Source organism: Trichosurus vulpecula, chromosome 7 (genome assembly GCF_011100635.1).
Source record: "Trichosurus vulpecula isolate mTriVul1 chromosome 7, mTriVul1.pri, whole genome shotgun sequence".
Classification (NCBI taxonomy): Eukaryota; Metazoa; Chordata; class Mammalia; order Diprotodontia; family Phalangeridae; genus Trichosurus; species Trichosurus vulpecula.
This window is the reverse complement of record NC_050579.1, coordinates 141839907-141852965: the sequence shown is the minus strand read 5'-3', so window position 1 is coordinate 141852965 and position 13059 is coordinate 141839907.

Genomic DNA, 13059 nt, shown 5'->3' with positions numbered 1-13059 from the left:
GAGTTTCAAAGTATAGATACAAATTCAACAATTTATGGTTATGAGGTGAGAGGACAATGGCGGGATTTTCTGATTTTCAATTCAAGGAAAGTTCATCTATCGATAGGAAAGACTGTCAAATCTGCAGAACAAATCTCACAATAAATCTAAACTCTACCTAGACCATGGCTTACTTGTTTAAAATGGGACATGTTACTTCTTTTTAATTATCGATCAATTATCATTGTGCTGAGGGCTATATGCTAAGTATTTCAAGGATTCTCATCTGGAAGAAGAAATAGATTTTTCTGCTTAGTGGTGAGATTTATAACTGGAAATCACAAACACCTAACAGCAAGGTTGATTGACAATTAAAGATTCCAAATGGACTGGGGGTAGAGTAAAAGGAAATCTTCCAACAACAAAAAATAACATTAATATACTTGTATACATATGTAGGAATACATTATATACATATATATATATGTATCTCAACAGTAAAGGAGAACTAATAAGTTACTATGGGAATCAATTGTTTTTTCCTTGCAAAAATAGGAAAAGAAGGAATCTTACCATATTCCTTCAATTTTAGAATTAAGGCCTTGATACCTAAACCATGGAGAGACAAAAAAGTATGAAAGAGCCTATACTGCATTATCTCTAATGAATATGGAAAAATAAATTTAAATAAAATATTAGGAAATAACAATAACAACATATAGTGAAAAAATTGTATAGTATCTGGAATGATTTATGCCATGAATACAGCATTGTTCCAAAATCAAGAAAACTACAGACATAATAGATCACATTAATATAAAAAATAAAAATCTCATGATTATATTAATAGATGCAGAAAATTAAACAGGATAGTTCAACATTAATGGGTTAAATTCATCTACAAAAATAAGGTATAGCATAGATATAAAGAAAACACCCAAAAACATATTAGGTGGAGGGAACACCCTTAAGCCAGAAGGATACCTGAAATTTAATAACGAGAGCTTGGAAAATCTATGTATATATGAGCTGATTCCAGAAAACTAAGATTTGCAATTATGATTCAGACAAAATAAAGTGAGAAAGCTTTTAAGGTAGTGAGTTCCCTTGTCACTGGGGATCATCATGCTGAAGCTGTAACATTACTTTCAGGGATTTTGTAGTTAAGATTAATGCTTTCAGTAAGGAGTTGGATTAGATGACTTCGGGGATCCCGTTAAGATCAGCAGTTTTCTGATTCTGTGATCAGATACCATCGCTGTGAATAGAACAGACCTTATTATTGAAGTACAGACTCATCTTTGTGGAGAAAAGAATGCTCATTCACATGGCACACACAATAAATATAGCCAGACATTAGTGGTTCCTAACTCAAAGAGAATTAATCTTTTATTATAATATTCTAAGTGGCAATGAAATGGAGAAATATTGTACATTGACTCAGGGTTTTAAGTAATGGCTGTACTATTGTACGATAAAATAGGTTGCATTAATCTACCTGTTATACAGAAATATATCTGAGTAAGAAAAAAATCTGAGAAAAGGTATAACCCAGATTTCTGTTCCATGGCAAAATTAAATTGTAGTTTTCTTTTTTTTGTATATAAATGAAACAAATAAAATAAAATTTTCACAGGTCCTACAAACTCAGTTGGTCAAAAAGCATTTACTAAAAAGGTGTTTCTCTAAGCAAGTTCTCCAGAACATTTTGCAACTAACCTTATCATGATACATATTGTCATGGTAGTCAAACTAATGTTTATATTTTCTTCTTCACAGCAAAGTTCTAGATTGCAGGTTATATGCTAACATCTGCAAAACTCTGTACCTTTATTAGAAGTCTCTGCTTAAAAGCATAGAAAACATCTATTTAGCTAAACACCTGCTTAACTAAAACACAAAGGTCTTCATTCATAATCTCAAAATACATTTCAAATTCCATGACTCATGTGGGATCTAAGAAAATAGATACAAAGTCTGGCTGAAGCAAAATTAAGGAAAAAAGCTCCCAAATATAATCACAATATTCTTTTTAGATGTAATTCAAGATCTTTAGTAATTAATGATATATTGTTAAAGCTTTTGAGATGGCCAAATTAGTATAAGGCAGCCCATGGTGTAGTAAAATGACCACTGAAATAGGAATTATGAGACCTCAGCTCTTTTCCTACCTTTCTCACTCATAATAAAGATAGGATAATGGGTATGTCCCCTAAGCTATCCAATGCTCAGTTTTTATTCCTATAGAAGGATTTGAATTAGACTCCTAAATTCCTTTCCAGCTCCAATAGTCTATGAATCTACATCAGTAGCACAATCTAAGGTTGGTTGTAAACAACAGTGATTGTAAATAGCTGAAGGCAGAGGAAGACTAGTAATTAAGTACTTTTCCTTTCCTGTGGGAAACTGCATATTAAAATGTACGTATACTTTTTAAAAAAAAATTTGTGTGAGCCATCTACTTGGTATTTAAAAGGGAAAATTTATAATTCATTCACATTAATCATTCATTTAACTATGTAACTAGGTAATTAGGTTGATAATTAATACTGTACTATGAATGTTATATTGATCTTTCAGTATGCCAACTCTGCTCTTTTAGAGAAGGCTAGGCCGAGATGCCTTGTTCTCATTAAAGCTGAAAATGTTTGTAGAAATAGGCCTTCTAAGAATTTTCAATTTATAATTGATATAATGCAATTCTAGGATTAATGAGTGGTAGTTACAAAGTGGCAGAATTTGACTCAGTATCAGAATTTTCTATCAAACACAATGTGCTTCCTCAGAAGATAAAGAAGTCCTCATCGGTGAGATATTCATCTCCCTCGAGTATATAACACTTCTATTCATGGAGGCTAAGATCACATTAGCACATATGCTCATACGATACATACACACATACATATACAAACACAGATATCATTAAAAGAATAGAAGGAATAATATGGATTTATGATAAACATGTATTTATTGTAAATTAAAAGTTGTGTACATTCACGGGTGTATATTTATGCAAGGTGTTATACAGACATATACAAGATAATTGTTGTTGTTTTTGTGTCCCAGATCTGTATACTTGGCAACATGGTGTAGCAAACAAGAATAAAGACCTTGGAGTTAGGAAGGTCTGAGTTTAATTCCCACCTCTAGAAATACTAGATTGTGAGCCTAATCAAATCCCTTAACGTTGCACTTTCTCCACCTATAAAACCTATCTTATGGGACTGTTGTGAAGATTAAATGAAATGTTATATTTTAAATACTTTGAAAACCTTAAAGTCTATGCAAGTGTTAAATATTACCAATGTGAAGAACTTCTAGTATGAGTGCTCTCTCCACCAATGTAGAACAAAACTTGTGGGGAAATTCACCCAAGAAGGATAGGAAGTACTCAAGAATGACATTCTGAAGGCACAAAGAGAAACAATTCTAACAAGGAGTGAAAAATGGATTTTTCTGAAGACAGAGGAAACTCACTAACCAATTTAGATTTTAAGAAGAAATATACAGAAGGTAGTAGCAATACCGTACTAGAAAACAAGTAGAAGAGTGTGGAATGGTCCTGTAAAAATAATGAGCTGCAACTGGTGAAGGAAACCAAAGACAACATAAATGACTTTTTAGTCATTACTAGGAGAAAAGGGAGGATCAAAGAAGGAATGGGACCTTGGCTTTGCAGATAAGTGAGATTATGATAACTAACAACAGAGAGAAGCTAGAACTGTTTATTCTGTTTCTATTTTCTCTGAAAATAATGATCTTTACGCTAGAAATTATAGAACAAAAATAAATAATAGAGTTGAGCTAAATAAAGAGATATAAAGAGAGCATGTAGCTGCCCTTAATGAATTCAAGTGACCTGAATTAGATGAGCCATGTACTTTGGTCCTGAAAAAAAATAACTGGCAAATGTTATTGATAAGACATTTTCAGTGATATCTTAAAGATTATAGAAAATGTGAAGAGATTATATAACATTGGTAAAGGTGGTCTTCATTTTTAAAAAATGATAGAAAATATAGTTTATAAACTGTAGGCCTGTGAGTTTGACTTCAATTCCTGGGAAAATTCTGGAGAGATGGCAGGCAAATATCCAGAAAAAGAAGTGGCAATTACAGAGTCATCAAAAGCAAGATATGTTAGCCTAATTCCTTTTTTGACAGGCTTACTAAGTTAGTAAATGAGAAGAATTCTAGATATAGTTTACATAGATTTTAGCAAAACTTTGATGAAATATCTCATCCTATCATTGTGGAGAAGATAGAAATACATGGATTCAATGATAAAACGGAGAGATTCAGAACTGGTTGGATAATTTAATTCAAAGTGTACTTGTTAATAGTTCAATGTCAACATGCCAGGTAGTCTCCAGTGGAGTGCCCAAGGGACTTGGATATGGCCATGTGCTATTTAACATTTTTGTCAATTATTTGAATAAAGGCATAATTGATATGCTCATCAGATCTATAGATGACACAAAGCTGAGAGAGATAGCTAACACAGAGAATGAGGAAGTAAGCATCCAAAAGGATCTTGACAGCTTAGATCATTGGGTCAAATCTATGATGAAATTCATGGGGGCATGTGAAATTCATTAGTACATGTACAGTCTGGTTGTTCTTACTGTTGTTGTTGTTCAATCATTTTCAGTCATGTCCAACTCTTCGTGACCCCATTGGGGTTTTCTTGGCAAAGATACTGGAGTGGTTTGCCATTTCCTTCTCCAGCTCCTTTTACAGATGAGGAAACTGAAGCAAACAGAATTAAGTGACTTGCCCAGAGTCACAAAGGTAGGAAGTGTCTGAGGCCAGATTTGAACTCACAAAGATGGACCTTCCTAACTCCAAGTCCAGCACTCTATCTACTGGGCTACCTTGTACTTGGGTGAAAAAGATCAACCCTATAAATATAAGATGGAGGATAAGATAGATTGCAGTTATAAATTGCAGTTCTTGTGAAAAGGATCTGGGGCAATTTAATATACTGCAAGGTCAATATGAATTAGCAGTGTGATGGAGCAGCCAAAGAAACTAATGTAGTCTTGTTCTATATTAAAACAGGCATTATTTCCAGGAATAAGACTAGCATACTCTTCCCTCAGACCTCATCTGGAGATTTTTATTCAGTTTTGGGTATCACAGTTTAAGAAAAATAATTGAAAAACTGGAAGATGTCCAGAGCAGGGCAACCAGAATGGTGAAAGACCTTAAGTTCATGACATGTGAGAATCAATTGAAGGGAATAGGGATGTTAGTAACCTGATGAAAGGAGCAAGGCAATAGCTGTATTCAGGTATTTGAATGTTTATCATAATGAGTAGGGATTAGATATGCTCTATTTCGCCCCAGAGGGAAGAACTAGGAATAATGGCTAGAATTTGCAAAGAGATCATTTATGTTTGATGTCAGGAAAATGTTTCTAGCCGTTAGAGAAGACCAGAAGTATAAAAGCTCACTTCAAGAGGTGATGAATTCCCCCTCCAAGGAAATTGTCAACCAGAGGTTGGATAATCACGTGTTAGATATGTCAAAGTGAGAATTGCTTTGTGCATGTATAGACTAGATCTTTTCAAATTCTTCATGCGTACATACATGATTACCTATATATACATATATATATTATATATATACATATACATATATATATATACACACTTAGGTATGTTGTGTATATATAGATTGTAAATATGCACAGTGGATAGACGACAGAACTGGAGTCAGGAAGATCCATTTTCATGAGTTCAACTCCAGCCTCAGATACCTATTAGCTAGCTGTGTGACCCTGAGTAAGTCACTTAACCCTCTTTGCCTCAGTTTCCTCATCTGTACAATGAGCTAGAGAAGGAAATGGCAGACCACTCCAGTATCTCTGACAAAAAAAAACCAAATGGAGTCACAAAGAGTCAGACATAAGTGAAAAAAACAACCGAACAACATCATAGATTGAATATATGAGATATTAAACCTGAGGTCAGGAAGATAGTACAAATCTCACCTCAGATATTTACTGTGTGCATGGGAAAGTCCCTTAACTTCTCTTAGCCTCAGTTTCCTTTTCTATGAATTAAAATTAATAGCACAAACACCAAGGGGGAGCTTAGAGGATCAAATGAGAGAGTGCACATCAAGCACTTTGCAAAGCTTAAAGTGATATATAGTTATTATCATTTACTATGATTAGCATGATTATTGTTGTTGTTACACATAAATCTACCACTTCCAGCTTGACTGATTGGAGCAGACTTCATGGCGGAGGTGGCATGTGAATTTGGTCTTGAAGGATGAGTAGAATTTTAATAATCAGTAACATAGCAGATTATTCCAGGTAGAGAACGCTGATTGAGCAAAGGAAGTAGTGGGATGTTTTTATCTAAGGAAAATACATTTGTCTCTGCTTTTATTTCCTTAAGGTCCCGGGCTCTCAGGTTTGTTTGTCTAAGGTTTAAAATCTGTCTACCTAGCTATTTATATACATTTATACACATATACCTGCATGGGATATATACAAATACACACACGTGTGTGTATATATACATATTGTCTTTATACATGTATATGTGTATGTATATATACACACACAGAGAGAGCGAGAGAGAGAGAGAGAGAGAGAGAGAGAGAGAGCACTTAAAGCTCCATACAAGTGTTAAATACCACTGTTATTACTTACCAATTTGAAGAACTTCAATTATGGGTGCTCCCTCCACCAATATAGAGCAGAAATTTGAGGCAAAATCAGCCTAAGATGAATAGGAAATTCGAAAGGCACAAAGCGAAACAATTCCAATGAGGAAGGAAAATTGGATTTTTCTGAAGATAATTGTGTGTGTGTGTGTGCGTGTGTGTGTATACACACACATATATACATGTACACAAACACAAAAATATGTACATATGCACATATATACATGCATATTTTATATATAAATGACAGGAACAAGCGAAGAGAAAAGTATTATCCTAATATGATGGACAAAAATTATAATTTTCAGGCTTGTTTCAGTGACAAAACATCTTCCATTGTACCATTGCCAGAGTCCTGCATCTAACTTGTGCTGGAGACACGATTCTCTCTGCAAAACTGTGTTGTACCTTTCCCCCTACACGATTTAATGAAATGCTATATGTATGTTAAATTAATATGTAAGAGTAACCCCTCCAAAAATGTGTTTCCGATTGTCAAAATGGACATAGCAAATGATGCTGGTAAATTGTTGTTTTACCCTCATATTATTGACCAGCTCATATTTAGATGTCATCTTAACAAGGCAGTAAGAGCTCAGTGCATAGGGCATTAGATTTGGAGTCAAGAGGACTTGAAAGCAAATCTGATTTCAGATACTTAATAGTTATTTGGTCCAGTATTGTATATTTTGACCTGGAAAATAGAAATAAGTTTGAAGTAGAACTAAATTAATTCAGATATACATTTTCCTTCCTTTCCTTCAGTGAATATAGTGTTGGGCCTGGAATCAGGAAGACCTTAGCTCAAATACAAGTTCAGACACTTACTATCTGTGTGACCCTGGGCAAGTCACTTAATGTATCTCTGGCTCAGTTTCCTTATCTGAAAATGGGGATAATAATAACACCTGCCTCCCAGGATTTTTGTGAGAATAAAATGAAATAGTATTTGTAAAGAACTCTGCAAACCTATATAAATGTTGGTTGCTATGATTTTTAACAAAGAGTCTAGGCAGCTGAGGGTGATATAGATAGATCCCAGAATATAGTATAAATAGTGATATCCATGTAATTCATATTCATTCACTCTAGAAACATGAGGCTTTCCTGTTTTGTAGAGAAAGTAGTTTGGGCCTCAGTTAGACCAGGTCATGCTCTTCCCACCAGCATTTAGCTTTCTCTGTGGCCCAGGGGAAATCAATTAATCACCATGTGCAGAGGTATACTCTCTATAAACTATGGGCTAAACTTGCTACCTAGGCTCTGAGGAATGTTCTGATTATTAATGAAGTAATGTCTGAGAAACACTCTATAAATACAGAGCATCATTCTCTCATCACTGCTGCCAGCGTGGGTTCGTTCTCAACATCCTTATTTCACAAAAGCTGGAGGGCCCCCCCTCAGGCAGTCAAATGTTTTCTTGACACCTTACTACCTGTGATTCAAATTGTTGCTTGAAAAGGCTAACCAGCTAACATGACACTACTTACATTGTCAGACATTCTTCACACAAGGCAATATTATGCCGGCAGTGAAAGGGCCTCTTAAGAAGAGAATGGAATTTAAAAACATTCTTGTTTCTAACATTTTCTACAGATTAGCAGTGGAACTCTTTTTTTTCCTTGTGAGCCTGACTTTCTATACCAAGCTCAAAGATGTCACATGCAGGCAAAGGCAAAGAATGTTTAATACCTTTCATTAGGCCAGAAGCAGCAACATCAAACTAGATAGGCTTGTCATGGTAATGTTGTTGTTCAGTCATTTCAGTCATGTCTGACTCTTTGTGACCCCATTTGGGGTTTTCTTGGCAAAGATACTGGAGTGGTTTGCCATTTCCTTCTCCAGCTCATTTTACAGACGAGGAAATTTAAGGCAAAGAGGGTTAAGTGACTTGCCCAGGGTCTCAGCTAGTAAGTGCCTGAGGCCTTGTTTGAACCCAGGTCTTCCTGACTCCAAGCCCAGCACTCTAACCATTGCACTACCTAGCTGCCCTGTAACAGTAATTATGGTTAGTATTTATGTAATACTTTAATGTTTGCAAAACACTTTTCAAATAATATCTCCCTTTAACCTCACAACAACAGTGCAGGTGGTAGGTGCTATAATTATTCCCATTTTACAGATGAATTGAGGCAGGCAGAAGTTAATAACTTGCCCAAGATCACATAGGTACCCTCTGAAGTCTGCTATGAACTCAGGTCTGCCCAGTGTTTTATCCACCATACCACCCAGCTTCCTCTTACAAATCCAAGACATTCCCCTTAGAAGATTTGGAAATAGTGTGCCACAATAGGGTTAGCTTCTTGGACTTGGAATTAAGAAGACCTCTGTTCAAATTCTGTCTCAGACACAACTTCTCTAATTTGGTTTCCTCATCTACAAACTGGGGTAAAAATACCTGTAGTATTTATAGGACACTTACGAGGCTATGAAAATTATGAAATTATTAAATAATATATTTAAACTTTAAAGTATCCTATAAGTGTGAGTTTTGTTATTGATTTTTTTGACAAAATTTATTACTTCATTGATGTAGGGAAGCCCTGATAAATTCTCTGCATTAATGCGGGTCAACATCTCTTGTGCAATTTATAGACTTAAAATGTTAAATGTTAAAATATTTGCAGGATCACTGACAGGTTAAGTGACTTGTCTACAGTCAAAAAGCCAGTATGTGAGAAGTAGGACAAAGTCTTCCTAACACTGAGGCTAGCTCCCCATTTGCTACATTACTTTGGCCCTGGTTTTGTTGCTCATTAGTCCATTAGTTGTGTCAGTCAAATATGACCCCATTTGTGACCCCATTTGAGATTTTCTTGGCAAAGTTATTGGAGCAGTTTGCCATTTCCTTCTCCAGCTCATTTTACAGATGAGAAACACTGAGTAAAACAGGGTTAAATGACTTGCCCAGAGTCACACAGCTAGTAAGTGTCTGACGTCAGATTTGAAGTCTGGAAAATGAGTCTCCCTGACTTCAGGCCTAGTACACTATCCGCTGTGCCAGCTAGCTGCTAGCCCTGAGTTACTATAATATTATGATTGTTTGGGGAATATTTGGGAGGTGGTTCTATGCTATCACAGAAGAATTTCATTAAATGACCCGTTGCATCAAACCTCTTCATCGTGATGTTCCTGTAACTGCTGATTTTCAAAAGCTTTTACATCAAAACAAAAGTGCGTGCACAGCCTACCAAGCTAAAAAGAAAGAAAATGAAAAGAGCCAGAGATGGACTGTCTTCTGAGCACCAAACTGGCTAATTTTATTGCTGCTTAGCTTCAGCTTGATTGTCATGTAAAGATTCTTTTCAGCTACAGCATTATACATAGACTATCTACTAAGATCAGGAGGAGCTTGTTCTCTGTGTAATGAAGATAGTACCAACATGGAAGAAATAATTAATCATTTGAAATATTGAAGTGAGTGCCAAACTAACCCACACTGATCTATTGCTTTTAGCTAGGGTTCATTAAAAATGCCATTGTCACAAAGCACTTTTGGATTTTGGTTCACATTTCTATGTTTTCCATGCCCAGAATCACTCTGGCACTCTGGTCCTGTTTTCATTTTACTCTTTAGGGTCCTAGAAACAAATACCTTTATGAATTGGTATATTCTACAAACATCATGTAAATTTAAATCTCAGGAAGTAAACATCCTTCTTTTTTTTTAGTCAATGTAGCCAAAAACTACCCAAGACTGGAGACTTTGACCAAGATGAGATCCAAGTTTAAACTGGTGGATACTAGGTGTTTGAAAGTGCTTGTATGATAAGATCAAATGTATTGTTATTGTATAATTGCTGTGCATAGTAGTCTAAGGTGATTGGTTGCTTGGAATGCTGATTTAATCACCCTTCAGTTATATGCTGATGTCTAATTAACTCTATGTTGCATAATTTTAGATACTGAGTCTGATTTTGCAAGGGACTGCAAAATTGCAAACTTCAGGGAGGAATGTAAAACCCCATAAGTAGGGTAGTGCTAAAAATGGCTAAGGTAAATATTGTCAACTCTGATAAAGCATTTTGAGAAATATAGTCCCCCTGACTGCCCTTATCCTAGGAAACTGTGTGACAGAGAAACTATCCCATAATGTAATAATCAGGGCAGAAAACTCGGACAGAGCCTATGGGAAAAATTAAAAGGGAAGTGAAAACTAAGAAGGAGGGCAGGGAAGTATTGAGTTGACTTTGGTGCAGTGGTAACTAAACAAGGGAAGGGGTGGTCTCCCTCCCTGGGTGGCACCAGCAGCTGGGATGCAGTTTCTATTCCCAGGCCCACAGGGAGAAGAGAAGACAATGTGGGGGTTGGGGGAATGGAGAGGTATATAGACTTCTTTGATCATTCCTGGCAGCATGCCTATGTGGCTGAAACTCCAGTTTGATGCAGGTGCCTTGAGGGCAACGTGGAAGAAATGAGTTGTCTCTATTCTACCCCCCTTCCTCCCTCTGCTTGCTTGTCATCAAGTGTTCATTTATGTGTTGTTTTCTCATTATGTGCTTCACTGTTTTTTTAATACCCATTTTGCTTTCTCTCTTTATAAAAAATTTGGTCACCCAAGAAGTGTGTTTGCGTATGGCACTTTGAGAACAGGCAAAGGCAGTTCTGAAGGCATTTTGCATTTCATCTACTCTATGCTAGGACCCTTAAGTATTGGCTTGGGAGATTAAAATATTTCTTTGGAGGCTATTAAGCTACAGTTTAGTTTTATTAACTGTTCCAATCAGGACTCTAAAACTTGAACCTGGGGTTCATTTACATTTCTCCGAAAAGCACATTATAGTTGGAGCCATGATGCTGCTCAGAATGTAAGTCCAGTTTCAGGAGGCTAAATGCTGCCCCTTTTACCAGAAGATAGAAAGCTAAGAGGGTCTAGAAAAGCAATTTCTAACCAGCAATAGCACAACTAGATTAATACCACCAAGAAGATCAAAGAAAGAGGAAAAGGACCCTTATGTGCAATACTAGCTCTTTTTGTAGTGGCAAAGAACTGGAAAATAAGGAGCATACATCTGTCGTGAAAAGGCTGAACAAATTATATGACTATATGACTATGACTATATGGAACTACATATGAATGTAATGGAACACTATCATGCCATCAGAGATGAGGAAAGGGATGGATTCAGAGAAACCTGGGAAGACAGAGTGAAGTAAGCAGTAGAATAATTTATCCTATAGCAACATAAACAACACTGAAAGATGTAAGAAATCAGATCAATGCAATAACCAACTATGGCTCCTTAGGATAAAAAATGAATAATGCTACCCATCTCTTGACAGAGAGGCAATTGATTAAAGATGCACAATGAGACATTCTTTTTGGACATGGCCAATGTAAGAATTTTATTTGCTTGACTACATATATTTGTTACAAGAGTTTATCTTTTTTTCTTTTAAATTCCCAATGAGGGAAGAATAAGAGGGAGAGAAAATGAATGCTTGTTAATTTTTTTAAGCGGAAGAAAAAAAGAAGGAAATTGTGCCTTTGAGCTGTCCCTAAGAAGCAGGGTCAGAGAGCTCTCACCTCCACCCCCTCTTCTGGTTGTGGGGACAAATGAAGAGAACACAGAGCCTTTGTGCTCCACAGCAATGCCTAGTGTAACATTAACCTGATAATGCTGACGTTGCCTTTTTTTCTTTGTGATTAGTCAAAAATATGAACTGCTATAGAAAAATTTATGTTTTGCATTTCCTGTATCAAACTTCTGCTCAGGCAACACCCAAAAAAAAGGTTTTTGCCAAAATGAATTCTCTCTCTCTCTCTCCCTTCCTCCCTCCCTCCCTTATGCATATGGGGTGAGGCAGAGTGAGGGGATATTTCCTTTTAGTCAGTTTGTTGGCCCATATTTGTTTTGGCATATCCCATCTCTTTAACCACTCCTAGTGACATGAGCAACTTGTCTAAGTCTTATCTCCAAGAGGGTCCATCTCTTGCCATCAGCCGTATAGACCTGTTGTAAATGACCCGGAGACAGGAAGAGAAATAAAGAGGTCCTATCTGGCTGGAAAGAAGCAGAAACATTATTATTCTAACACTATAATTTTGCTGTGTTAACAGATATCAAAAACTTCCAGCTGAGAGTGGAGTGGAGGGAAAGGTTTTAGTTCTTCTTTTAAATTTCTAAAAGCCCTAAGCATTGTAATGGGAAGAAGGGCATAGGGAGAAATGTAATGTGTTTCTCTTGCATTTGCCTATATAATTCCCTGCCATGAGATTTTTCTCTGCCTTAACAGAAGCCTCCTCACACTCGCAGACATATGTTTTCAATTGGAAAGTGCTTGCAGAAAGACCACCTGCCAGCAAAGGGCATGTTTCCCCACTCCCTGTGGGGGTCTTACAGACAGGTTTCAGTGTAGCTAAACCTGATTCGAGCAAGGAGTCTGAAAGAATAGCTTT